We start from the raw sequence: 26,941 nt of genomic DNA on the forward strand, positions 1-26,941 counted from the left end.
AACCTCGCAAACCTGAGCCTCAGACAACTTGTCACCACACCCACCCACGCAGCCGGCCACACGCTGGACCCCTTCTTCTCCACAGGCACCCAAGTCACCTTCGACCACACCACCGAACTGCACTGGAACGACCATCGCTGCAGCCATTTCCCCTTCAAGAAACCAACTACGCACCACCGCACCCAACAGCAGCCCCACCGCCGCTGGAGCAAAGTCCGAAAACCAGCTGATCACCACCCTCACCCAGAACCCACCCACTGACCCCACCAACCCAGACGCCGCAGCCCGCAATCTCAGACAGTTGATCGTCGACTGTGCCAACACCCTCGCCCCGCTCAAAAAACCCTCCAACAGCCACGCAAGCAAGAGAGCCACCTGGTTTACCGACGTGCTCCAAACCTCCAAACGCGCATGCCGTAAACTGGAGAAGATGTGTCTCTCCGAATGCACACCGGACAACCAAGCAGCCCACAAGGACGCCACCCGCAGACATCACCACCTCATCAGATTAGCCAAAAGATCCTCCTTCAAAGACCGCCTAGATAACAACGCACATGACAGCATAGAGCTCTTCAGCATCGTAAAGGAACTCTCCAACCCCAGCGCCAATGCCAACGACATCCCGCCCTCACAAGAACTGTGCGACTCACTAGCCATCTTCTTTCACCGCAAGATCGCTGACATCCACAACAGCTTGAATACCTCGACCGCCCGACTACGCCAGACTCCGCTTCCCCTGTGAACACCACCAGCGCCAACCGCCTGACCTCCTGGTCCTACGTCAACGACGACGAGACACGCAAGGTCATGAACTCCATCCACTCAGGATCTCCGTCAGACCCGTGCCGACACCACGTATTCAACAAAGCAGATGCAGCCATCGAACCCCATCTACGGAAGGTCATCAACATCTCTTTCGAAACAGCAACATTCCCGGAAAGCTGAAAGCATGCCGAAATCAACGCCCTCCTCAAGAAGCCCAAGGTGGACCCAAAGGACCTCAAGAATTTCCGGCCCATCTCCCTGCTCCCGTTCCCGGCGAAGGTCATCGAGAAAATTTTCAACATACAATTTGCCCGCCACCTGTAAGACAACAACATTTTGGACCCGTCCCAGTACGGATTTAGACGAAACCACAGCACCGAGACAGCCCTCATCGCCGCCACATACTATATCAGGTGCCAACTAGACAACGACAAAACATCAGCCCTCATCCTCCTGGACCTGTCGGCCGCCTTCGACATGGTCTGCCATCGCACCCTGAAAACACGCCTCTTAGAAGCCGGATCCAAGAGAATGCCCTTGACTGGCCCACATCCTTCCTCTCTGGCAGAACCCAGAGCATCCGCCTTCCATCCTTCTGATCCAAAGCCCCCGACATTATCTGCGGCGTCCCCCAGGGCTCATCCCTCAGCCCGACACTGTTCAACATCTACATGCCCCCCCTCGCACAAGTGGCCCGCCATCATAACCTCAACATCTTCTCCTACACCGACGACACCCAGCTCATCCTCTCCCTCACCAAGGACCCACACACCGCCAAAACCAACCTCCACGAGGAAATGAAGGCTGCCGCCGACTGAATGAGGAGCAGCCGGCTGAAGCTGAGCTCGGACAAAACAGAGGTCCTCCTCCTCGGACCCACCCCCTTAGCCTGGGACGACTCCTGTTGGCCTACCACACAGGGAACAGCACCGACACCCATCGACCATGCACGCAACCTTGGATTCATCCTCGACTCCTCCCTCTCCATGTCTAAACAGATCAACGCCGTCTCCTCCTCCTGCTACAACACCCTCTGCATGCTCCGCAGGATCTACATGTGGATCCCGACCGAAACAAGAAGAACAGTGACACAGGCCCTCGTCAGCAGCAGACTGGACTACGGCAACGTTCTCTATGCAGGAATCCCAGCCAAACACCTATGACGACTACAACGCATCCAAAACGCCTCCGCCCCGACTGATCGTCAATGCCCCCCGCCGCAGCCACATCAGCCCCCTCCGGAGAGACCTAAACTGGCTCCCTGTAGAAAAGAGGATCACCTTCAAGCTCCTCACCCACGCACACAAAGCACTCCACAACGCCGGACCAACCTACCTGAACAGCAGACTCAACCTCCACAACCCGACAACCAGCTCTGCTCCGCTAGCATCGCCCTCGCCGCCTTCCCCCGCATCCAACGAATGACCTACGGCGGCAGATCTTTCTCCTACCTCGCCGCCAAGACCTTCAACACCCTCCCTACTCACCCACGGCAGACCCAAGACCTACTCGCCTTCAGAAGACTCCTCAAGACCTGGCTCTTCGAGCAGTAGCGGCCCCTCTCTCCCTCAGCGCCTTGAGACCCTCACAGGTAAGTAGCGCGCTTTACAAGTACTCTGATTGATTTATTGATTGAACTGAAAGAAATACCTAAATGATCCTGGCTATCCTTCCAGCATGAAAATACTCAGGAAAAGAAAGCAGTCTTATACCACATTTTCACAAAAGTGCATTGCATAAAAAGAACACTGTCTGAGTGGACCATGGAGCCTTGAACACTCTAGAAAATACTAAATTAGAGTGGTGACCATAGAGGTGTTTCAGGAAGACTATAGGTAGTTGTTTTGAGGCACTGTTTGGAAAAGAGAGTGCCTGTCAAACAATTATCACCTGCCAACTTGTGTAATCCATAAGCAAGAAGACGGGCCAATGATTCACTGCATAATAGGAGTGACCAGTGATGTGACTCAAGTACCTACTGGAGTGCTTGAGTGAGCAACAATAGTATGCTAGCATACCAGAAGTGGGCCTGCAATATAGATCCTCCACTGCTGCTGCAACCTTTGGAGCAAAATGCTGGCTGGCAGGCTGCCCCACAGCCCCACGGTAGGTTGTCATATTCCAACTGGAAGAATTCTCCTACCGATGAGAAACTCCAACCATGGAAAGACATAACTTAAAGCAGTTGTGTAGAATAAATATAGAAATAACTGCATTCAATCATGCATTGTTCTATGTAAAGGTCGAATCTGAAAGAGGGTCAGTTAGCTATAGGTAGGTTTCTGTGGTGGTAAGACCTAGTTTACCTAAGCCAAATACAAAAAATCACTTATGGTCGCGTTGTATCTATTACATCATAGCTTTTTACACTATTGTTTTTTTACTTGTGAAAGACTGGAAGAGGTTTTTCGTTTGCTATTATGCTTTTTCTTTGGTTTGTAGCTTCTTGCTTTGCTTATAAAGTTTTTTGCTTTTAAGTGCTGTTTATATATTTTTGCTTTTTTGGTTGTTGCTGCTGTACAATATTCAGGCTCTCCTCTGGAGGAACATCACTTTTTCAAAACACCTTGCCAAACATTGGACCTGACGTATGATTGTCGACATATACAGGTATGCTACTACATCTAGGTAGCTTTTGAACTTTGTTAGCTGTCGGATGAGAGCTAAACTCTTGATGACCTATGTCAAGGTCAATTTGATTCTGACGTGTTGCAATCTCTTTTCTTTTTTTTATATTCAGCTTGTGGTTCTCCTCTCTACACTACTTACACTGAAATTGACAACCTTTTTTCCAGGGGAGCTCTTCTCCTTTTTGGATGGTAAGTGGAGGGTCCCTTTACATAGGATGGAATGGGCCACGATGAACATTAAGAAATTTTAGTTTTTGTAAATATAGTTTCATAATTAGCAAAAACACTTTTTATGTTTGGCATGTTCTATCTTTAAAACATCATACCTTTGTTATTCTTATGGCACTGTGATTTATTTTTATTTTTATTCTTCTAACCTCAGATTGTGCAGCTTTGAACAGATTATATTAATTGTCAAGAAAACAATTTTTTATTGTATGTTGCTTTTTTATTTTACATTCCTGTTTCAAGTTCTCTTGTCTGTTTCTCATTGTCAGGCTTTATGTGTCTGTTGGTAGTTTTGTTTATGTAATGTATGTTGTATTTATATGTATTGAAGCCCCGAAGAAGCCCGCCATGGGTGAAATTTGTTGGCTCTATTGGCTTATCGTAATAAATATCAGCAATAAAGGATCGAAAACTCAAAGATCTCCTCTCGTTTCATGTGCTGATGTCCAGCATTTGAGCTCTTAACACTTGAAAGTTTGTTTATGTTCCCTCTCAAAGCCTGTTTCAAAAAATCACTTATTATAAAATGGTGCATGTCAAATATAATTGTAGTGTGTTTTAGAACTATGTAGAATATGTAGAATATATGAATGCATTGCAAAATGTGAACATTTCTGTCAGAAGATTAACATTATTTTTATTGCATTAAAGTATGTTTAGATTGACAATGATTTCATACACAATAAGGACATTTTATATAAAAGTATTATAAAGTGAAATTGGTTGTCAAATATTAACTGTGTATATTTGTAATGATTTGAAATAATTTTAAAAAGAAAATTATTTCTCAAAACACATTTATGATGGTAGATGTAAAACATTTAAACATATACATTATTACCTAATGAATTTGACAAAGGCATATTATTGTAAAATAATATTGTTAAAATTAAATTAGTTAGACATTTACCATCAGAGGATGCAGGAAAAGCAAATTCTTCTGATCCATTTTTTATAGCACACCTTCAAAAAATAAAAAACTATATAATGTTCATTGTGTGTCACTGTTGACAATATACTTTAAGACATGATTGTTGATTTATACAAAACAGCATATATAATATATTACTTTTTAGTATTAAAGAACATGTATTAAATTAAATAATGTTCAGCGATAACTAAGTACAATTACATATTGTAAAAATAAGTGTATTTTAGAATTTGAAGAAATAATTTATTGAACATGTACTAACACTGTAATTCGCAAATTATAATGCTTTGAAACTAAACGTAACATAAACATTATAAACATTATGAACATACCTTCGAAGTACCTACAAAATATATTGACATCTAAATGAAAGAAAAATTCTTCACTGCCGACAATGTTGGCCAATCTTTGCTGAACTTGTGCATTGTCCATTCCAAACAGTGGGCCCGATCCACAGAATGAACTTAAGACTAAATCCTAAACTTACTACTATTTGGTATTCACAGAATGCACTTACTACTTTCGGGATTCACAGAGTGAACTTACTACTTTCGGGATTCACAGAATAAACTTACTACTTTCGGTATTCACAGAATAGATTTAAGACTACTAACTCTAAGTCCGAAATCGGGGAGTAAATTCCGGCCCAGAGGCGGAGCTTCCGGCTTGGGGGCGGAGCTTGCGGCCCAGAGGCGGAGCTTCCGGCCCGGAGGCGGAGCTTCCGGCCCGGAGTTGGAGCTTGCGGCCCTGAGTTGGAGATTTCAGCATGGCAAAAATCCCCACCTCCGAGCCGGAAGCTCCGCCTCCAAGCCGCAAGCTCCGCCTCCGGGCCGCAAGCTCCGCCCCCAAGCTGGAAGCTCCGCCTCCGGCCCGGAATTTACTCCCCGATTTCGGACTTAGAGTTAGTAGTCTTAAATCTATTCTTTGAATACCGAAAGTAGTAAGTTTATTCTGTGAATCCCGAAAGTAGTAAGTTCACTCTGTGAATCCCGAAAGTAGTAAGTGCATTCTGTGAATACCAAATAGTAGTACGTTTAGGATTTAGGCTTAAGTTCAATTCTGTGAATCGGGCCCAATGAGTCTGGGTTACTCGATGAGCCCTGTGAGACCAACTAATTCCACGCTCATGAAGTGGGTATCCCTTCCCGATTACACCCACCAGCACCCAACATCTTTGGTAGGTGATGAAATACATATCAGATCAGAACCCCACATTTCTCAGTTCTATTTAGGCGTTAAGGATTGTGCATGACTCTTCTTGGATACCATCACCCTCACCAGACATCTTGAAAATAAACTACTAACATATATATTACTAAATCTAATTATACAAGCAAGACTAAATGCTTTTAGAATGTGCAATATATGTGACAAATTGGCAACATAAAGTTCTCTACAATGACCTACCACATGCACAACACGTGTCTCCTAACTATTCTCCCACTACAACCATAACACATTTGCTCCTCTCTTTAGCTAAATAATTTTGAAGAACATGGTGAACATGCTTCTATACATGCACATGCGTTGTGTAATGATGTAGGGCTTTTATATGATGGTGCACAACTTTTTAGCTAGTTCACATTGGTTCATGTGGCAAAATTGACAAAAAGATATAAAACTAAAAAAGTACATTATATTTACCGTTAATACATAAGGGATGCTTTTAAAGACACCTATGTGTGTACTAAATGTTGTTATTGTTAAAAACATTTTTTCATGTATGTAACTAAAATATAAGTGTTGTATTTTTTCAAAATAGATTTTACAGTTTAATTTTTAACTGTCATATTTTTTACCGGATGTATAATTATAACTCAAATATATATCAAAGTGGTAACACTTTAATTAATTCTAATATGAAATTGAATTGTGACATTAAAAAATGTAATTCATTAAATTGGAACTTCGAAAGCTGAATGGATATTGACAAACTCTTACTCTCCTGAAATGAGCGAAGTTTTTGTTCAGCGTTTAAAAAACTATAACAAGTTAATTTTACAGGCAAAGACAACCATTTTCTAAAAAGAAATTCGGAACTCTGAAAATAAAACTAAGGCTATGTAAGACAGTGAAGGAACTAGCAAATCCAGACTGAGTAACCACAGGTGTGCTTTGAGTGCTTTGAGTTCCTTCTTCATGAGGTAAAGTAAAGACAATTAAAGACAGGATCCATCCCAGTTCTTCGAATTTTTGCAACCCGACCTGAAGTAAGTAGCTTATGGCTTGTCTCGACCTTCCCAGATATCAGGAATTGATGGCTAAAGTTAAATCTGGCTTTTCAAACTACATTGGTCTCCCCAAAACTCAAAAATCTATTTTTACTCACTTTCCAAATATACCCATTCCCCTCCTTGATCACTCCATCAGGCAGGGGAAGGTCCCCTATTCCTTCAAGGAATTTGTGGTACTCCCCACCCTCCCAAAAAAAATAAAAATCTGTTGAGGATCCTACTAACCTGAAAAAGTATAGGCCTATTTCTTTACTTCCTTTTTTGGCAAAAATACTTGAGGCATATGTTGCCTAGCACCTTAGCATTTTTCTGGAGGAGCGCACTTTTCTTGATCCTCACCAGGCTGGCTTTCGTCCTGCTCACTCTACCGATGCAGTCATCTTGGAAGCCTTAGATGAATTAAAAGAGATGTCACGCAGGTATTGGTCCTTTTGGATGTCTGCGATGCCTTTGATACGGTTGATCATTCCATTCTGATAGACAGTGTCAAAACTGCTGGCTTGCAGGGCACCACCCTTGAATGGATGGAAGTATTTTCTAGGAAAACAAATTCAGGCAGCCCTTCTCTTTCCTTTATGCTCAACAAAAGTTTACCTTGATTGTGGCATGCCTTAGGGCTACTCCCTCTCTCCTCACCTGTTGAACCTCTATATTCGACCTTTGATACACTCTCTCCAGCAGTGAAAGGTGAAGATATATAACTATGCTGCCTTGCAGCTGATCTTCACAATCAATAATAAACCAGAATCAAAAATCGTTTTTCAAAACACCATGCTTTACATCCAGGATTGTATAGGAAAATGATCAGGTGAAACTGAACACCGACAAAACTAATATTGTGGAGATGAAGAGCAAATTTCACCTATAGAACCCCTCTTTCTGGCCTTCGGAGTTGGGGCTCCTCCCCCTCCCAACAAAGTAGTGAAGTGTGTTGGCATTTTCATAGATGAGGACTTATCTCTGAAATCTCAGATAGGCGCAGTGAACTTATCCTGTTTCCAGCAGCTCCGGAAATTAAGGAAAATAGGAAAGTACTTCACCTTGGAAGTGATTATCCAAATTATAATTGCTTTAGTTATGTCCTGCATGAACTATGTCAATGCTCTCTTTGCGGGACTCCCTTCCGGTCTTACTCACAGATTGCAGATAGTAAAGAATCAGGCAGACAGGCTGGTCTTTCAGCTGCCTAGATATTCCCACATCATAACCTTGAAGGAAAAAGTACACTGGCTCCTGGTAGCTCAGAGGTCCATTTTCAAAACAAGTTGCTTAGTCTTTAAGTCCCTCCTTGGCAAACGTCCAGCTTTCCTATCTTCCAAACTCCAGCTCTACAACCATAACCATCAGTACAGATCAGCACACTTAAATCTATTGGCTGTTCCTAGAAGCAAAAGGAAAAGGTTGGGTGGAGCCAGGTTTTCTGTGTCTGCTTCCCATGCTTGGAACAAGTTCCCTCTTGCAACAAGATCTTATGTGAATTACGAGGATTTCAGGCAAAAACTGAAAATGTGTCTGTTTAGACAAGCTTATCAATAACATTTTGGTGTATGTGGCTTAACAAATCATTCATAACATAACATAATTGTTCATTTTGTTATAAAGCTACTTGTAAATATTGAATTTCCAGACACACATTGCATAATATGTGTTTTGCTTTTGCTACCTTTTAGCCATTTGTGCTATGGCAAAAAAACTGTAATAGATATGCTTGGGGACAAAAAATTTGGACAATCTAAGTATGTTGTAAAATAAGCTATTTGAGCTTGAGCTGGAGTGGCACAACAAGATTTATTTAGAGACACTTACACTTGGATTAAAATATTATGTAAAGAAATACAACTTAGTGAAAAATGTTTATTACAGAACACTGGAGTGCATAGCTGAGAGTCAAGTGCTGTGAAATTAGCATTGTTTGGTTAACACAATTATTAACAATAACATATTTAGCCTGTGTATTGTCTGTTAATTTGCATTGTATGAAAATTGTTGTTGTGAATGTCTGTATGCCCAAATTTTATGTATGAATTTGTTTTTGCATATCCTGGTATTCCTCATTCCATAAAATTGGATAATGTCTGACTGGTCAGGCCTGGTACTGATCTCATACCATAAGTGTATGAAATATTTATTACACTTTTAATGTTAGTATTTTTAAACCAGCTTTATATCAAACACACACCTCCTCAAATAACAGGAAATCTAGGTGCATGATGTCAGAGGTCACTCTGTAGTCCCCAAGAATTCACGAGAGCAGAACGAAGCCAAGTCCCAATGCCCCTTCCGGGTGTCTCCTCAACCCCCTCTGATATTTACAGGGGGTAAAGAATTCACAGAGGGGGAAGGAGATATGGATAAAATAATAAACAACAGAAGAGTCTGCCTCATCCCTCCTCTTATGAAGCTCAACGTTCTCAGAAGAGTATTTTTTTTTCTGAAGTATGATAGCATTCTGATAGAGAAAACCAAAAACAAGGAAGGGTTTGGACTCCAATCAGTAAAGCTTAGCCCCAGTACAACAATAAACAACAAAATGCCAATACTGATATACAATTCACATCTCAACGGGCGGCACATTGAAGTGAAACAATGTAACCACGGAATCTCTGTTTCCACATGAGTTAATCAGAATTTAATGAGTAAAGTTAGTGGACAAGTGAACAGCTATAATTCAAATTTATTCAGCATTACTGTTCAAAAGATAAGGTAGGTGCTCTCAGAGTGTCGTCCTCTGCCCTATGGACGAGTAGAATTCACAGCAAGATGTGCTATCAATTGAAAATTAATAGCATCCCCTGGGGCACACTAAATGGCGTTTCTTGCCTCCACAGTTTGTAAAGAACCAAAAATAATAAAGAATATCTTTCTGATCAAATGAATTTTAATCATTGTATTTGATTACAATATGTTCATCCACATATTATATAACATGATTTCTCTTGCTCCAATGCATTTCGGACATTGTCCTTCATCGGGGAGCATCTAGAAAAAGAACGACATGCACATAGATCTGTATATATACCTCATAAATTCATTAGAAAACAATACGGGTGTGATGAATAAGAATGAGAGCGAGCGTTATGTGACAGTTAATTCGGAAACGGATATAGGAAAAGAATCATGGTAGTGGAGGTACGTGAAAAAACGGCTTGATAAGAGAACTACAACGAAAAATGGTGCTAGGAGGCGTGCAAAAGTAAAAGGTAAACGCACCCACGTAAATGAAGTTCACCCAAGTAGTGTAAGCTAAATAAATGGTACGTGATATGGCTACATACGAACGTTACCAGGTTTAACCCAGCGTGTCAAACGCTAAAGATTATTACTAACGTGCTAAAAGGAAGGGTTCTGTGAACTTACGTGAGTGAAAAATCACAGCAGCATCGTGAGCGGAGGTTCAAAACACTGCGCCGTGTACAGGGAACTGACACGGAAGTGTAAATACGGTGGAGTGCACGTGACACGGGGTCAAAAACTAGAGCTAAACAAAGGACTTAAAGGAAAAGTGAGGAATAACGCAGCATAGCTACACCAAGGATTCCAAACCCGAGTGGTTAATAAAGTGAATGACAAGTTCACATATAATGATGCAAAACGTTAGAGAATGCGTGAAGTTTACCTTTACCTTTTACCTTTTACTTTTGCACGCCTCCCTGTGGAACTCTTTGCCACTGCCACTAAGACTCCACGAAGATCTGTTAGCCTTTAGACAGGCTTTTAAAACTTGGCTCTTTAAGCAAGCTTACCCTTAGTTAATTTTTCTTTCTGTCACATGTTATGTTTTGCCAGTCTTCCACAGCGCCATGAAGCCTATGGGCGTACGTGCGCTTAACAAATCTAATTTAACATAACATAACATAACAGTGTTTACAAAAAATCACAGAGCTCCAAATACAAGAAAATCTTACATTAATCATGGCGGTCAATTGTAGACTGCAAGTTGTGAAGTCCCCAATACGTTGTCTAGAGGGTTTTCAACTGGGAGTCCTGCATTGGACCCGGGGGAAAGAAACAAACAAGATTTTTTTTTTCAGGAAGAGTGTAATCAGCAGCGCCGAAAATGAACTGAACTCTTTTTGGGAGACTACTATACCTTTTATCAATTGAACTGCCCGTGGACGCCTAGGTGAGTTTTATGAGTTTGGTGTTGCTCGCATTCCGGAACCTGTAAGGTAGAGAAAAAGCGGAGACATATTTTATATCATGAACTCAGCTTGAGATTTTATCTCATAAAAATCAGCTAGAGTGGTGCCATCAGCTTCAATTATTTAAAAATGGGGGCCCTCTATATTTATCCACACAAGTTGCTAAAAGTGTCCACGAATCTGTTGTGTGGTCTAAGAATCATATTTTCTCTCTGAAAACGTACCTTCGGCATGAGTCAATCTGCAGTGTGTATCTCCGTGGGTCACTGGACAGTTTGGTGATAACCTTGCACGGAAGTGGATTAAATGTCAACACTACAGCTCTGCATGATCCCCTCATGCTGGGAAATGTGTGCGTCGGATCTATTGGTTGAGCCCATAGTGACTCAACCAGTGGATGATTGTGAAAGTATGTCAAAAAAGGTTGGATAGAATGGGTGTGAATGTGAATTGACGGTGGATGGAGGAATGCTCTAAAAGGAGATTTTTTGTGGTGCAGTAAAAATGTTTATGGTTATTTAATTATGTCCATGGAATTTATATAAGTGAATATGTTTATAAATAATTTCTGAGTAACTCATATGGAAACAGACGTTCCGTGGTTACATTGTTTCACTTCAATGTGTCGCCGTTGAGATGTGGAGTGTATATCAGTATTGGAATTTTGTTGTTTATTGCTGAAAGAGAGAAGGCAATCATAAACATTGAATACTAAGATCCAACTGACTAGCAACTCAGGGACTCCTATCTATTAAAGCACTACACATACCCATTGAGAGGATGGGGGTAGCTCCTCTTCTAATGTCTTACTAGCATTTTAAATAATACTGTAATCGGTGAAACCCTGTGGGACATATGAATATTAACCTCTGTACCGGACCCAACAAGATGAATAGGACTTATACAGTACAAGGTTCAGAATGCTCAAGTTATTTCTTGAAAAATATTACGACGGCAAGACGCTTTCCTGAAACTTCCTACGCACGAATGCAACGAGAAACTTTACCTAACACTACTCCAAACAGGAAAAAACTGAGGAGAATCTCCAGAAACGCTAACTCCCTGATGATTTTTGGTGAAGTGTGCAGGCATGGCGCTTGCGATCGAGCTTCAAACCAATCTCTGCTCACAAGCACTTTACCGCTGACCGACCAGACCGCTAACCTGCTTGGTGGTGTACGCAGCTAGCTTTAAGGCCCTTCATCCGCCATCCCTGTGGAAAACGGGACCGTCCACCACGTGGGCGGCGGTCCCGCCATGCCAATTATGATGCGCCCGCCGCAATGTCAAAAATGCAGGCATGCATTTGCATACACAAAGCGGCAGGCACCGCACGGTGCCTGCCGCTTTGTATATGCAAATGCAGGGGGTACCACAGTTACCCCCCATGTCCACTCCCCCACTCGCTTCACCATGGGGGCCCCCAAAGTAAAGACCTCATGCCTTTCCGTGGCGGCATTGCCGCCACTGAAAGGCATCTGCATGAGGCCATCCTAATATGGCTGGCGGTGTCTGGAAGACACCGTCAGCCATATGAACCCTTTTCCGCCCCAGTCGCAAGGCGACCGGGGCGGAAAAGCGGCGGACGGTGTTTCCGTCCACCGCGGTCCCCCCTGCCATTGTGATATGGCGGGGGGAAATAGGTTGAGGACAGGTACGGATGATGGACGGATCGCCACTGCCTGCATGGCGGTGGCGATCCGTCCGCCATCCTAATCGGCCCCTTAGTTTGCACTATGCTAACTCTATAGGGGGTAGGGGAGGTCATAGCCATGTTTTCTACGAATCCTGACATATGAACACATTGTAATTATTATTAAATTTGAATTATAAGTGTTAATGAGATTAAATATAGTTTATGTTATCAAATTTAAAAAATGTTTTGTGGTGACTGTTTTGTCTTCTTTGAAACCAAAAATTGGCAATTGGCAATGGGGAAGACAATGGTTTAGGAACCAAATTACATTGTGCTTAGGGTTTGTATTGTAAGATAACTATATAAATTATTAAATATTATTGCAGATACATTTAAATCAAGTATGTCCGTACAAAAATCTACAAGACGTAAAAGAATTAGTATACCTTCAATCTAAGATTAAGGACTCTTCACACAAAAAGGTATGTTAGTTGAGTACACTATGTAAGCAGTAATAATAAATGCTTACATATTAGACTGAAAGGAATGTCGAAGAAAGACTGTGATCCACAGATTAGTGTTAGTTTGGAAGTAGCAATAGTTGTAAACTTAGCCATTAATTATTTCTCTCTGGCTTTATTTTAAGTGCCATAAATTGCTGAACGTTAGATATCTTCTTTGTCACTCACCTCGACGAGTGCTACTTCTGATATTGTATATGGAGGGCAGTGTACAGGGTCCTCTACTTATCATGGATCCCTTCACTATCCATTGAAGGTGTTTGAATATGTCACATTCTCCCAAACAATTTGTCTTTTATTTATTGTCTTTTTAGGGTCTTATCACAGCACCCATGTAAGATGATGGCCATGCTTCCTGAATTATTTTTTGGGAAGTCACAATTTTCGTGCAAATGTGTGTATGTAAATGTATGAAACTTATATAGCGCAGGACTTACCCTGGGGCATCTCCGCGCTTGCTTGGGGAACCCGTCCTGGTATTCCCCTGTGAGAAACCCCGGCAGGGTATCCACAAGGTGAAAGCCAGGCATCCCGCCGCGAGGGGCCGATGTGGAGATTAAGCAAGCTATTGCCCAGAGTCGCAGAGTGTGACCCCGTGAGTCGAGTAGGCACCGGAGCGAGAATTGTCGAGACCGTGGAATTTATGAGCCCTAGACCCGCCGAGGCGGGGAATCGAACCCTGGTCCACGGTCGATCTCAGATTCCAGGTCTGCCGCCTCTAACCACTGAGCCACACTTCTCCACAAATGTAAGTCATCCTGAATGTATCTTATAATTGGATCACTATTTTTACATAAAAAGAACATTGTTAATACGTTATATGTGACTAAGCCCTATGTTTCACCTATTTCCACAGAAAGAAACTCTATTCTGCCACACAGTTTCTAAAGAAACTTCTACTGTGGAATTAGTGGCCAGTTTGCAGACTTACGCATATTTGCTATGTAAGTCTTACAGGACATTGGGTTTTTTAATTTTGTAGATAGCTTTACAAGACTTTTGGTACCTAGGGACACTATCAATAAGCCAAAGTACTTAACCATTAGGTACGGCCAGGATTGGGAATATTAGAATGTGAGTGATTTGTTTATAGGGACTCCTTTTCTTAAATGATAAGATGTCTTAGAACAAAGCATCTTCTCTTATATTAGACAATTTTCTATAAAAGTGTAAGTTGTTGCAATATCACAGTGTATAGGTCTCTTTTGGACTATGGATGTTTGGGGGTATGGACAAAGCACCATAGATACTGAATACATAGAACGGTTTTGTACTTTGGTTCCTCTTTATGGACATTTTCTGACTGACACTATTAAATGCTTTTGTGTGTTTTCAGACTTTCGTTGGTAATGATCATTTGGGGTTCTTAAGCTCTTGAAAACTTAGCAGCTGTCAATCAGACTATTCCTTTAGATCTACACACCTTAATTTGAAGGTGATTATATATATTTTGAATATCTTTGCTTGACCTGAACGTGCCCGTAGCCTTAACCAGATCAACCATGTCTTATTGAATATATTTATTTTTGGGTACTAACCAAACATTTGTCTGTGATACCAACACATTGTTTTTTAGTACTGACAAGGGACCCTCAACATTCTGAAAATATAGAGCCACAACTGAAGCACCTTGCCGGGCTCATCTGCCCTCAAACTAAGGTCAACTCAAAAATAAATGTCTTTTAATCTTACTGCTGGGGTGTCCGAAAGGTCCTGAGAATTTCACATACTTTGTTCGGTACACACATGGGGTCTTTCTTTCCTTTTTTCTTCTTTCCTCTGAAGTTCTGACTCCTAGGCTTTTGTTCACTTACCGAGCTATCTATTCTGCAGCAATAGGAACTTCTTTTGAGTCACAGTCACACACTTTCTGAGTCACGTGATTTAAAACTGCTCAGTTCTTTCAATCTCGGTAGGTTCTCTTTCATTTTTGTGTAGCTTTGTTTGCTCTGGGTTTGTTCTTTGTGGTTTCCTGTTGTGACAACTCTCTTTCTTGCACATTATTTCTTTCTTTTTTAAATTAAGACATGATTAGAAAACTTCAAGTTTGTTTAAATCTTTGTCACAACTAGTGTATTTCATGTTCACCCCTTACAGCCTTGAGGAAGTCACGGTGGTGACGAAACGCGCGTTGGCTGTTTCTGTGCAACCAAGTCAAGAACTGAAACCTTCAGTACATCAAATGAAGCGGTGTTTTCTCCAAATGTATAGACTGTTTTGAAATAAAACTTATGTGCCTTTGTTGCAATAAATTATTGTGTAATTATTTGATTCTATTTTGTTCACTCAAACCAGGCTTTGGAAGTTTTCTCCTATCATCGTATGTTGTTTTTTTGCTAGTGTAATTCATTTACGAACTGGATATATATTACTTAGAGTGCAGTGGTCCAGTCTTTCCTGTATTCCGAGCAAGCCATTGTCTGACTTGCTCTAACCAATATTCTGGGTAGTGGGATATCTTACCCTGAGTGGCATCTACCTAAAATTGTTTGAGTAAGACACAGTGATAGCCAATGTGTACCCTTATCTGTTAATATCCTGTTTGAAGTGCGACATCATAACCCACCACTACCGTGTGAGGTTCCTTGAAATCTAGAAGACATTTCTTGGGTCCCAGTAAAATGTGTATTTCATCATCATCATGACGCCAGCACACAAAAAACTCTTCATAATATACCATTGTCAGGGTCACTTAGATTAGGCAGCAATGAAGGAAAAACTTTTGGGCAGTGTTATCAAAGTTTGGTGGCAAGAAAAGTCAAATTAAGTGGCATAATCTGTTACACTACTATTTTGTTCCAATTCAGAAGAAAAAGGTTTTTTTCTAGAAATCTGCAAAGTGTGCAAACAATTGTGGCAAGTAGGGTAAAACCACAATCACGTGTGAAATGCCACCACTACAGAATCACTTGATTCACTGGTCAAGACAATCTATTCATGAAAGGTAAATAAAACCTAAATATACTAATTGTGATCAGTGCCCCTCGTCCGTGGTGAGAGTGCTGTCGGGCACTGATATGGGGTGGGGGAGGGACAGGGTGGGGGTAGTAAGCCCGGAATACGGCCGCACAGAGGTAAGTACACATCACATTTGGGTTTGAGTTTAATACACCTTGTAAAGTATGCATTACAAAGAGCTATGTGTGCAATGTCCCAGTTAAATTAAATTATTATTGGAAAACGAATTGCACATTGTAGGCAACAAAAAATAGACTGTCAATGTGCATTCTGGAGACTGTAGTATTTAACCGACTACATGGAGATGGAGTAGTCTCAATTAGGCGTATAAAGGAAAGAAGTTACGCCCCAACAAAATTCATTTTATTTATTTGTTCGTGTACTTACCTCTGTCCGGCCGTATTCCGGAGTATACTACCCCAAACCTTAACGCTCCCCCGCCCCACGCCAGCGCCCGGCAGAACTCCCACCACAGGCCGCTACTGCCCTCCTCTCTACTTGTTACTGCAGGCCTTGAAAGTTCACAGTTTCTATTACTTTATATATCTATAAAGGCAACAGAATATAGAGACTGTAAAGGTGCAACCTGGGGGCTGTAGTAATTAAGAAACTACATGGAGATAGAGTAGTCTCAATTAGGGGTATAAAGGAAGGAAGTTATGCCCCAGTGGCATGATAAGCTCACCCGTGATCAAGGCTGAATGGAAGCTGAAACGCGTCAGGACTGTTGGTATTTTAACGCATGCGGACCTCGTTTTTATGCAGGAATAAATCACCTGATTATTGGTGGTCTGGTGTGCAGTGTGCTTCTTTGAAAAGTTTGCAAAGGAAGGTGTAATGGATTACCGAGGGGTGTTCTGTCTCCACATGCTGAGGCCACCCTGTTGAGGTCGAGGCTCTCTACGGAGTACAAACTGTGGAGAATGTTAAGCTGAGAGAACCGGACCTGTCCACATTGCACCAAAAACAGGTATGGGATTGCCCCGACCACGAATTGTAGGTGAAGGCGAGGCAAGGGAGTTTGAAGAGACGGTGTCCTTCACGTGGACCTTTGAACAGGGCAGCCTTGGCGTGTGGGTTGCTCGGTCCCCACACGTCGAGGCCGCCCTGTTGGGGTCGAGGCTCTCTATGGAGTACAAACTGTGGAGGATATATATATATATATATATTCACTGAAAAAACCATAGGTTATAGACCATATATAGTTAGGAATTAGCATTTGAAAAACCTTATTTTACTCACACAAAACCATTGAAATTCCATATATAGTTAGTTGCACTAACTATATATCGCGCACCCGCAATCCACTGCTGATCATGTCACATATTACATCATTCATGACATGGTCAGTGACATCACTGATGACATCACTGATGACATCTCAAATGACATCACTGATGACATCACTGATGACATCATCCAGTGACTGTGTGTTTCTGTAAAGTTTAAATATGTTTTAGATATTGAAGAATGAGTAGATGTATAACTGTCTGGACGAAGGATTTAGTAGGTGCATGACTGAATGTATGAGTGAGTGATTAAATGTGTCTCACTGAGTGCATGGGTTAGTGACTAAACTGTCTTAATTTGTGCATCATTATGTCTGTTGTTCTGTAAACTACTGCATGTGTTGATCAGTAGCTATATGATTAACTATATGGGTTATTGATTGATTGTCCAAGTATTTGTATGGGAGACTGGTGTGTGACTCTGTGCAGATCAATGTGTACTTGTATCAATGATTGTATAAGAAAGTAAGTATGTGTTACTATATGTTTGAAAATGTAAGGTGCTCTATGTTTAACTGTATAGACAAGAAAATGGAAGTGTGATTGATTCTTTACAGGACTGACTAGGTGTGTGAGTAACTCCATGGATGAGTGGCAGAGTGTGAGTGTCTGTATAGGTGTATGAGTGCATATGATAGTGTTGTAAAGGTGAGTGATTGTATGTATGAATGATTGTATGGGTGAATGAGTGAATGTGTGTGTAGACGTTGGAATCAGTGAGTACGTATGTAGTAACTAGTATTGGTGTGTCAATGGTTTCAAAAATTATACTCTGTATTTAACACTGGGTGAAACAGAGGTTATATTAAAATGTGAGGAGATGCATTGTATTGTCACATGAATGATATCATCAGTGATGTGGTCATTGATGTCAAATGAGATGTCATCAGTGATGTCATCAGTGATGTCATTTGAGATGTCATCAGTGATGTCATCAGTGATGTCACTGACCATGTCATGAATGATGTAATATGTGACATGATCAGCAGTGGATTGCGGGTGCGCGATATATAGTTAGTGCAACTAACTATATATGGAATTTCAATGGTTTTGTGTGAGTAAAATAAGGTTTTTCAAATGCTAATTCCTAACTATATATGGTCTATAACCTATGGTTTTTTCAGTGAATTTTCAAGGTTTTGTAAATGCTAATTCCTAACTATATATGGTCTATAACCTATGGTTTTTTCAGTGAATTTCAATGGTTTTTTAATACCAAATATCATAAGCTGTCGAATGTCAAGTACGTGGTAAGTGAAAACATTTTCGTGTTTATGCACACTGATCTGCTTTGAATGGTGCCCCCCCCCCTCATTTCTATTAGGAGTACTCTCTCTTTGCAGATAGTGAAAGGTAGTTAACGCAGGCCTTTGCCCCCGTTGTAATCCGTCGTGCCTGCTTCTCTCTCCATTTGATTGATTGTTATCCAAGTATTTACTGTTTTAGAATTAGTTCTCTTTGGTTCATTCTCTATTTACAAACAAACACAGAGTCGCAATACTCTGTTTAGTCTTTGCAGATAACGAAAAATCGTGTAAAAAAAAAGAAAAAGAATCGAGCAAAATCAGTAGGCCACTAATGGGATCTCTTTTTGACCTCGCTAAAATAGAAACATTAGGAACAACCCCTCATGACAAATACAAAACTAGTGAGATGAACTGAACTCCACACAATGATGGCTGCAAAACAGCTCGGCTCCGCCACCCACCCCGCCCAAAATAACGATAAAGAGCGGCTGCCATGATTGGTTGCGGAATGGCCACAACGGAGCTACGAAATGGTGCTGCTCTCATGCTAACCCCAGCTTCGGTCTGAAACATCCAGAAACACTGTAGACTACCAATTCGATCAGTTCCGGTAGCGCCCCAATGTAACCCGGTAGAGAAGAACTAGCCCTCCCCTCTTTGACTGATGGTTCTTGTTGCCTGTCCCTTCTGTTGTCATTTAACAGAACTATTTAGCCTGCTGAAAGGGGTTGTGTTCCGACCGCTGGTTGGTGGAGACATTTTGACTATATTCTGGACCTGCGTTGTCGCGTAATGCGTCATATGACGCGCCGCGTTAGCGCATCCGGAAGTCATCCGGGGCGCGCAGCGCGTAACGTAAGCATAACAAGTCATGTGACTTGTTAATAAAACTTTTCATTGGTTCATTTTACTTTTCTTATTCTAATGATGAAAGGCTTGGTCATATGACCTAAAAATTACGCTTTTAATTACTTCCGAACATTATTTTCTCTTAAATAGATGTTATAATGTTCCAGGCTAATGTACTTTCCCGGAAATTTTACAACTGTCCTGCAAGTAAAATATATTCTTTTTTCGAGAAAAAGAGCGTTTCTTCGTCCCATGACGGAGCCGTTGAGCAAAAGAGGGTCGACCTGCTGTCTTAGTCGCCGATACGCCTGAATATGAGATTCTTATCGATCACTTTATGTTGCAGGAATAGAAAACACAACAGCCCTTGACCATTTATCTTTACTGCGTTCCTTCGTATTATACCTTTTACCCTTCATGTAATTGGTCTGCTTTATTTCACTTGCCTTTTAATGATTCTAAAACAGTGACTATTATTAAAAAACTTTACCAATGTATACACTACTACCATGTTTTCTTTTAAAAACCTTTATTGTGAAAATGTCATTATACAAATACGAGCCTATAACCACGTGGGCCTTCCACGGAGCAAACTGTAATCGTATATGATGAATACACATTTACACTGTAGAGGAACGTAACGGGCGGGCCATTAGGTTGCAAAAACTAAGGTGTCTAACAGTTACGGAATCGGTGGACGTACATTTTATAATTAAAATACGACAGGGCCAGTTACAATAAAATTATCTAGATATACATTTGCGGGCAAGTACCATGGGTGACGTTAATTCGAATTTTCAACAGTACAGTAATCAATAACACATCAGAACTTAATATCAATAGGGATGTCGAAATATTCAATCAATTCTCGTCCCCGCCCGCCATGTGCTTCAAAACTGCATACGTATCTCGTGATTTCAAGGTTCTGCAACCAGTACACAACAAGGAGTTACGAGTCCCATTCATTCCGGCGCCATTTTGGGCGAGGACGGGCAGGTCCAGGATATAGTCAAAATGTCTCTACCAACCATCGACTAGGATGATGTTCATATGCTGTATTTATTAGAGTAACACTCATCTGCCCACATGAAATTAATTTACCACAATCTAAACATGTCATTTTAATCTTTCCAAAGTTCTTCTAAATATTTGGGACCGTTTCCCTTGCCTCTGAAGCTCTCAGTGCCACTTCTTTGATGAATGTACTAGCAGGTCAGGGGTTCTCCTCCAAATCTCTCTTTTATGCAGCACTATAATTAATTGGTGCCACCTCTCCATATGACGATGCATGGTATAGTTACCACAACTATATTTTTTTTCGGTTCCTCTGGAGAGTTCATCGTGGCAGATGAAGCGTGTAACATACCGGGCATTTACCTTTTTTTGCATGTACAGGAAAGGAAAAAAAAATCGAGCGTCCGAGTTCTAAGGTGTCCCAGGACAATTTTAGTGGACCAGGCCCAAATCCAAAGAACAGGCCGCCATTTTGAGAGTCCTCTTGCAGCCGCCTGTCGCTGTAGCATCAAGAGCAGCCGAAACTCAGCTGAATGGCAACTGAAACGGTAAATGGGCGCCCCACTACATTTCAGCATTGTAGGATGACCACATCAGTACAGCAACTTGCTAGACATCACCTCGGTGCCATCCGGATCTCGGCGCCCCACTGCAGATGAAGTGCCTCTCAACTATGAAACCACCACGGTGACATCCGGATCTTGGCGCGTTGTGCTGCCTTCGGCCTATTCGCACATCGGTCCGCTACTGACGCCATCTCACAGGCTAATGGGGTGACCCACGCCGAGTTTCAGCATTGTAGGATGACCACACCAACTTGCTAGACATCACCTCGGTGCCATCCGAATCTTGGCATCTCAACGCCTAGTGGTATCTTCCATACAGAAAATATTGTTACGCTGCCTTTGGCCCCATTCGCACATCAGTCCGCAACTTAGACATCACCTCGATGCCATCCGGATCTTGGCATCTCAGCGCCTTGTGGTGTCAGTCAGAAAATATTGTTGCGCTGCCTTTGGCCCCATTCGCACATCAGTCCGCTACTGACACCATCTCACAGGCCAATAGGGCGCCCCACGCCGACTTTTACCATTGTACGATGGCCACACCAGTGGCACAACTTGCTAGACATCACCTCGGTGCCATCCGAATCTTGGCATCTCAACGCCTAGTGGTATCTTCCATACAGAAAATCTTGTTACGCTACCTTTGGCCCCATTCGCACATCGGTCCGCAACTTAGACATCACCTCGGTGCCATCCGGATCTTGGCATCTCAGCGCCTTGTGGTGTCTTCTACTCCGAAAATATAGTAGAAAATATTGTTGCGCTGCCTTTGGCCCCATTCACACATCAGTCCGCTACTGACACCATCTCACAGGCCAACAGGGCGCCCCACGCCGACTTTTACCATTGTATGATGACCACACCAGTGCCACAACTTGCTAGACACCACCTCGGTGCCATCCGGATCTTGGCATCTCAGCGCCTTGTGGTGTCTTCAAATCAGAAAATATTTTTGCGCTGCCTTTGGCCCCATTCGCACATCGGTCCGCTACTGACGCCATCTCACAGGCCAACGGGGCGCCCCACGCCGACTTTCAGCATTGTAGGATGGCCACACCAGTGCGGCAACTTACTAGACACCACCTCGGTGCCATCCGGATCTTGGCGCGTTGTGCTGCCTTCGGCCTATTCGCACATCGGTCCGCTACTGACGCAAACTCACAGTCCAACGGGGCGCCCCACGCCGACTTTCAGCATTGTTGGATGGCCACACCAGTGCGGCAACTTACTAGACACCACCTTGGTGCCATCCGGATCTTGGCGCGTTGAGCTGCCTTCGGCCTATTCGCACATCGGTCCGCTACTGACGCCATCTCACAGGCCAACGGGGCGCCCCACGCCGACTTTCAGCATTGTAGGATGGCCACACCAGTGCGGCAACTTACTAGACACCACCTCGGTGCCATCCGGATCTTGGCGCGTTGTGCTGCCTTCGGCCTATTCGCATATCGGTCCGCTACTGACGCAAACTCACAGGCCAACGGGGCGCCCCACGCCGACTTTCAGCATTGTTGGATGGCCACACCAGTGCGGCAACTTACTAGACACCACCTCGGTGCCATCCGGATCTCGTCGCGTTGTGCTGCCTTCGGCCTATTCGCACATCGGTCCGCTACTGACGCCATCTCACAGGCCAACGGGGCGCCCCACGCCGACTTTCAGCATTGTAGGATGGCCACACCAGTGCGGCAACTTACTAGACACCACCTCGGTGCCATCCGGATCTTGGCGCGTTGTGCTGCCTTCGGCCTATTCGCATATCGGTCCGCTACTGACGCAAACTCACAGGCCAACGGGGCGCCCCACGCCGACTTTCAGCATTGTTGGATGGCCACACCAGTGCGGCAACTTACTAGACACCACCTCGGTGCCATCCGGATCTCGTCGCGTTGTGCTGCCTTCGGCCTATTCGCACATCGGTCCGCTACTGACGCAAACTCACAGGCCAACGGGGCGCCCCACGCCGACTTTCAGCATTGTTAGATAGCCACACCAGTGCGGCAACTTACTAGACACCACCTCGGTGCCATCCGGATCTTGGCGCGTTGTGCTGCCTTCGGCCTATTCGCACATCGGTCCGCTACTGACGCAAACTCACAGGCCAACGGGGCGCCCCACGCCGACTTTCAGCATTGTAGGATGGCCACACCAGTGCTGCAACTTGCTGGACACCACCTCGGTGCCATCCGGATCTTGGCGCGTTGTGTTGCCTTCGGCCTATTCGCACATCGGTCCGCTACTGACGCCGCCTCACGTGCCAACGTATTTTCTCCGCATTTTACACCCTATGCCGCATAACAGGTCATGTGACTTGTTTATAAAACTTTTCATTGGTTCATTTTACTTTTGGTTTCCTAATGATGGAAGGCTTGATCATGTGACCTAAAAACAACACTTTTCATAGGATGAAAACTTTTTTTTTTTCCCAAACGATGAAAGCCCCACCTTGTTTCTGGATGTTTCAGACTGAAGCTGGCGTCAGCATGAAAGCACCACCATCTCGTAGCTCAGTCGTGGTCATTCCGCGAGCAATCATGGCAGCCGCTCCCCACCAGAAGCCTGCAGGAGTCTGAGCCCCCAAAACTTTTGATGAATTCTCAAGGCGGAGGGGACGCTTTCGAGAATGGGGTCCAAGACCTAGCAGACAAGCGTCCGATTTCCAAGGTGTCCCAGGGCCATTTCAGTGGACCAGGCCCAAAAAGGAAACAGCCTGCCGCCATTTTGAGAGTCCTGTGACAGCCGCCTATCGCTGCACCGCAAGAGTGGGCGCAACTCAGCTGAATTGCGGCTTTTGACACAGTGGACCAAAAACGGACGGAATGGCAACTGAAACGGTAAAGGGGCGCCCCACTACAACAGATGACACTCCACCTGGAGAGGCCCGTTCACGCCGCCTCCCCCGGGGCGCTCCACGCCGTTATTCGGAGCAGCATTGTAGGATACCAAAACCAGTGCGGCAACTTACTGGACATCACCTTGGTGCCATCGTTCTGCTGCCTTGGAACTATTCGCGCAACAGTTTGCTACTGATGACCCACCCCCCGCGACGCCCCATGCCGTTATTTGCTGGGTGGCAACTTACTAGACATCACTTTCGTGTCATCTAGATTTTGGCGCGTTCTGCTGCCTTGGAACTATTCGCACAACAGTTTGCTACTGATGACCCACCCCCCGCGACGCCCCACGCTGGAAATCTGGACGTTGTGCTGCGTTGGGACTATTCGCACAGCCGACCGCTACTTCGTTGTTTTTCCCTAAAAATGTTTATATGTTATTACTATTTTTGTTTTCTTGTATATATTTATAAATTATTAAAGTTTTATAATCTTACTACTTTGTCGGAGTGCTATATATTTTTAATGTGACACATAATTGTAAAAACTTTGATGTACAAACAGTCATCCCTGGAATCTTCCACTTCAGGCTCGGTCCCCTCCCCAATCACAATACAGGATGGTTTTCAGATAATAGCAACGCTTCTGCTGTGACGGATCTCATCGAGTGTGGGCCTTGATCTACTATAACTCCTTTGAAGAGGGGTGATTCTTTACAGCTGTGGCCATAAACTACATCTGCAGGGCTAGCTGATACCCTAGGACCAGCCTGGACAATCGGACACAGAGGAAAAGGAGTGTCAGAGGGTGCGGTAGTGAATAGGGCGAAAGGGAGGTGTCGGGCGGGCACAGGGTGTGATTCTCAGGGAACAGCAGCGCAGATGGGGGAGGTTTATTACCCATGCATAAGACAGAGAGCGGGGGTGACCACTGCCTGGGGGAGATGCTTGCGAGGGTGGGGAGCCATGCTAAGGATCGACAGCGTGCACAGAGTGGGTCTGGTCAAGGCATCTAAAATGGCTGCCGTGCACGACAAAAGTGTGGCATTTGAAAAAAGACAAGATGGCGCAGACAATGTTTTTCAACACTTCCTGATTTCCTTCGAATCGAACGTTAACAGACGTTGGGGCATATTACCAAAGTTAAGCGATATTTATCCCTAACGATGCTTAGCAACGATTTTTTTACCGTCAGAAATTATCGCAGATAAACCTTGCTATTATCAAGGTTTATCGGAAATACGATAAAAAATGACCGCAATGCATTAATATCGCTGAAAACTCAGCGATATTCATGCATTACCGAGCTAAGGCTCTTAGCCATGTTATCCACCTCCCATTGGATAACATGGCTAAGAACTGCTCAGGGCAGGTGGTAGCTTTTGGAGATATTCGCGCTTATCTCGAATATTTCCAAAAGTTGATAATAGGAGATAGCGATGTTAGCGACTGTTTCCAGTCGCTAACATCTTGGCATGCCCACTTTGCATGTCATTAGTGATAAATATCACTCACATGCAAAGTGGGGCCCAAGATGGTCGCTATCTTCTACTAGCCGTCGCTAACTGGTGTTAGCAACAGCTAGGTAATACACATATAATTTTATCTCCGCGAAGCGGAGCGCTGTTACAGATATATATCTTGTTTCTGAACGTTAATTTCTCAAAATGCACTGAAGCACATATATTGAGACCTAGCAAAGGCACATCGGGCTACCAGTCCCTACAATTTTGCCAAGTTTCGTGCAAATCCATTCAGCTGTTCGATCCTACCGAGAGACAAGATGGCGGCCGCTACGGACTCTTTGGAATGTTTACAGACACCGGAGAGCCAATCAGCTTCGCTTCGCAAAGCTCCGTAACGCGAAAAGTACGCGAAGCGGTGCGCTGTTACAGATATATACCTTTTTTTGAACGTTAATTTCTCAAAATCCACTGGAGCACATATATTGAGATCTAGCAAAGGCACATCGGGCTACCAGTCCCTACAATTTTGCCAAGTTTCGTGCAAATCCATTCAGCTGTTCGATTATTATTATTTTTATTTTTTTTTGCCCCGCGGGGCCCTTTTAAAACCTCCACATCAAACCTAGGGGGTGAGCGACAATGTACTATGCCCCCTTATGGTCATTTGCCCCTTCGCTTTGGCCTCCTCTTGTCTCTCGATCCTACCGAGAGACAAGATGGCGGCCGCTACGGACTGTTTGGAATGTTGACAGACGCCGGCGAACCAATCAGCTTCGCTTCACAAAGCTCCGTTGCGCGAAAAGTACGCGTAGCGGAGCGCTGCCCGGTCCGCTGTTACAGATATATATCTTTTTTTAAACGTTAATTTCTCAAAATCCACTGTAGCACATATATTGAGACCTACAAAAGGCACATCGGGCTACCAGTCCCTACAATTTTGCCAAGTTTCGTGCAAATCCATTCAGCCGTTCGGGCTAAAAGTGAGGCCAACCGCCCTATGGAAAACTCAATGTTAAAAACACGTTTTGGGACCCCCCTTTTTTCTCGGCCCCCCCTTGACGAACCCCCCCCCCCAAATTTTAAGGGCTGCTCAGAAACAAAATGTGCCATTTTCCTGAAAATTTCAGCCAATTCCGTCCACAAACGCCAAAGTTATTAGACATAGAATTTTCAAAAATCCCATAGAGAAAAAATCCTAACTATATATACCTACTGGCGACCGCCAGTAGGTAATATATATATATATATATATATATATATATATATATATATATATATATATATATATATCCCAATTTACCACTTTCTTTCTCAGCTTTTGTCAGCTAAAACAGGCGCGGAGCACAGAGTAAGTGCTTCAATTATTATTTATTTTTCTTCGGCCATACCGTGTTTCCGTCCAGCCGGACCTTGATCACATTACAACTTCAATGCTTTTTTCCAGCCCTTTTAAAGTGACCAGTGCTTATTGTGATTGGTAGTAGTTAAACGACATGAAAGACATACTTTCTATTTAGGTATAAGATAGTATGGTTTTTTCACACTTTCATTAAAAAAAATGAAATATTAGATACATTGTGCATTTCAGTAAGAACCACTGTTCTTGCACCCATATAAATATATAGATAAGTA

The sequence above is a fragment of the Lissotriton helveticus genome, chromosome 4_1 (genome assembly GCF_964261635.1).
Source record: "Lissotriton helveticus chromosome 4_1, aLisHel1.1, whole genome shotgun sequence".
Lineage (NCBI taxonomy): Eukaryota > Metazoa > Chordata > Amphibia > Caudata > Salamandridae > Lissotriton > Lissotriton helveticus.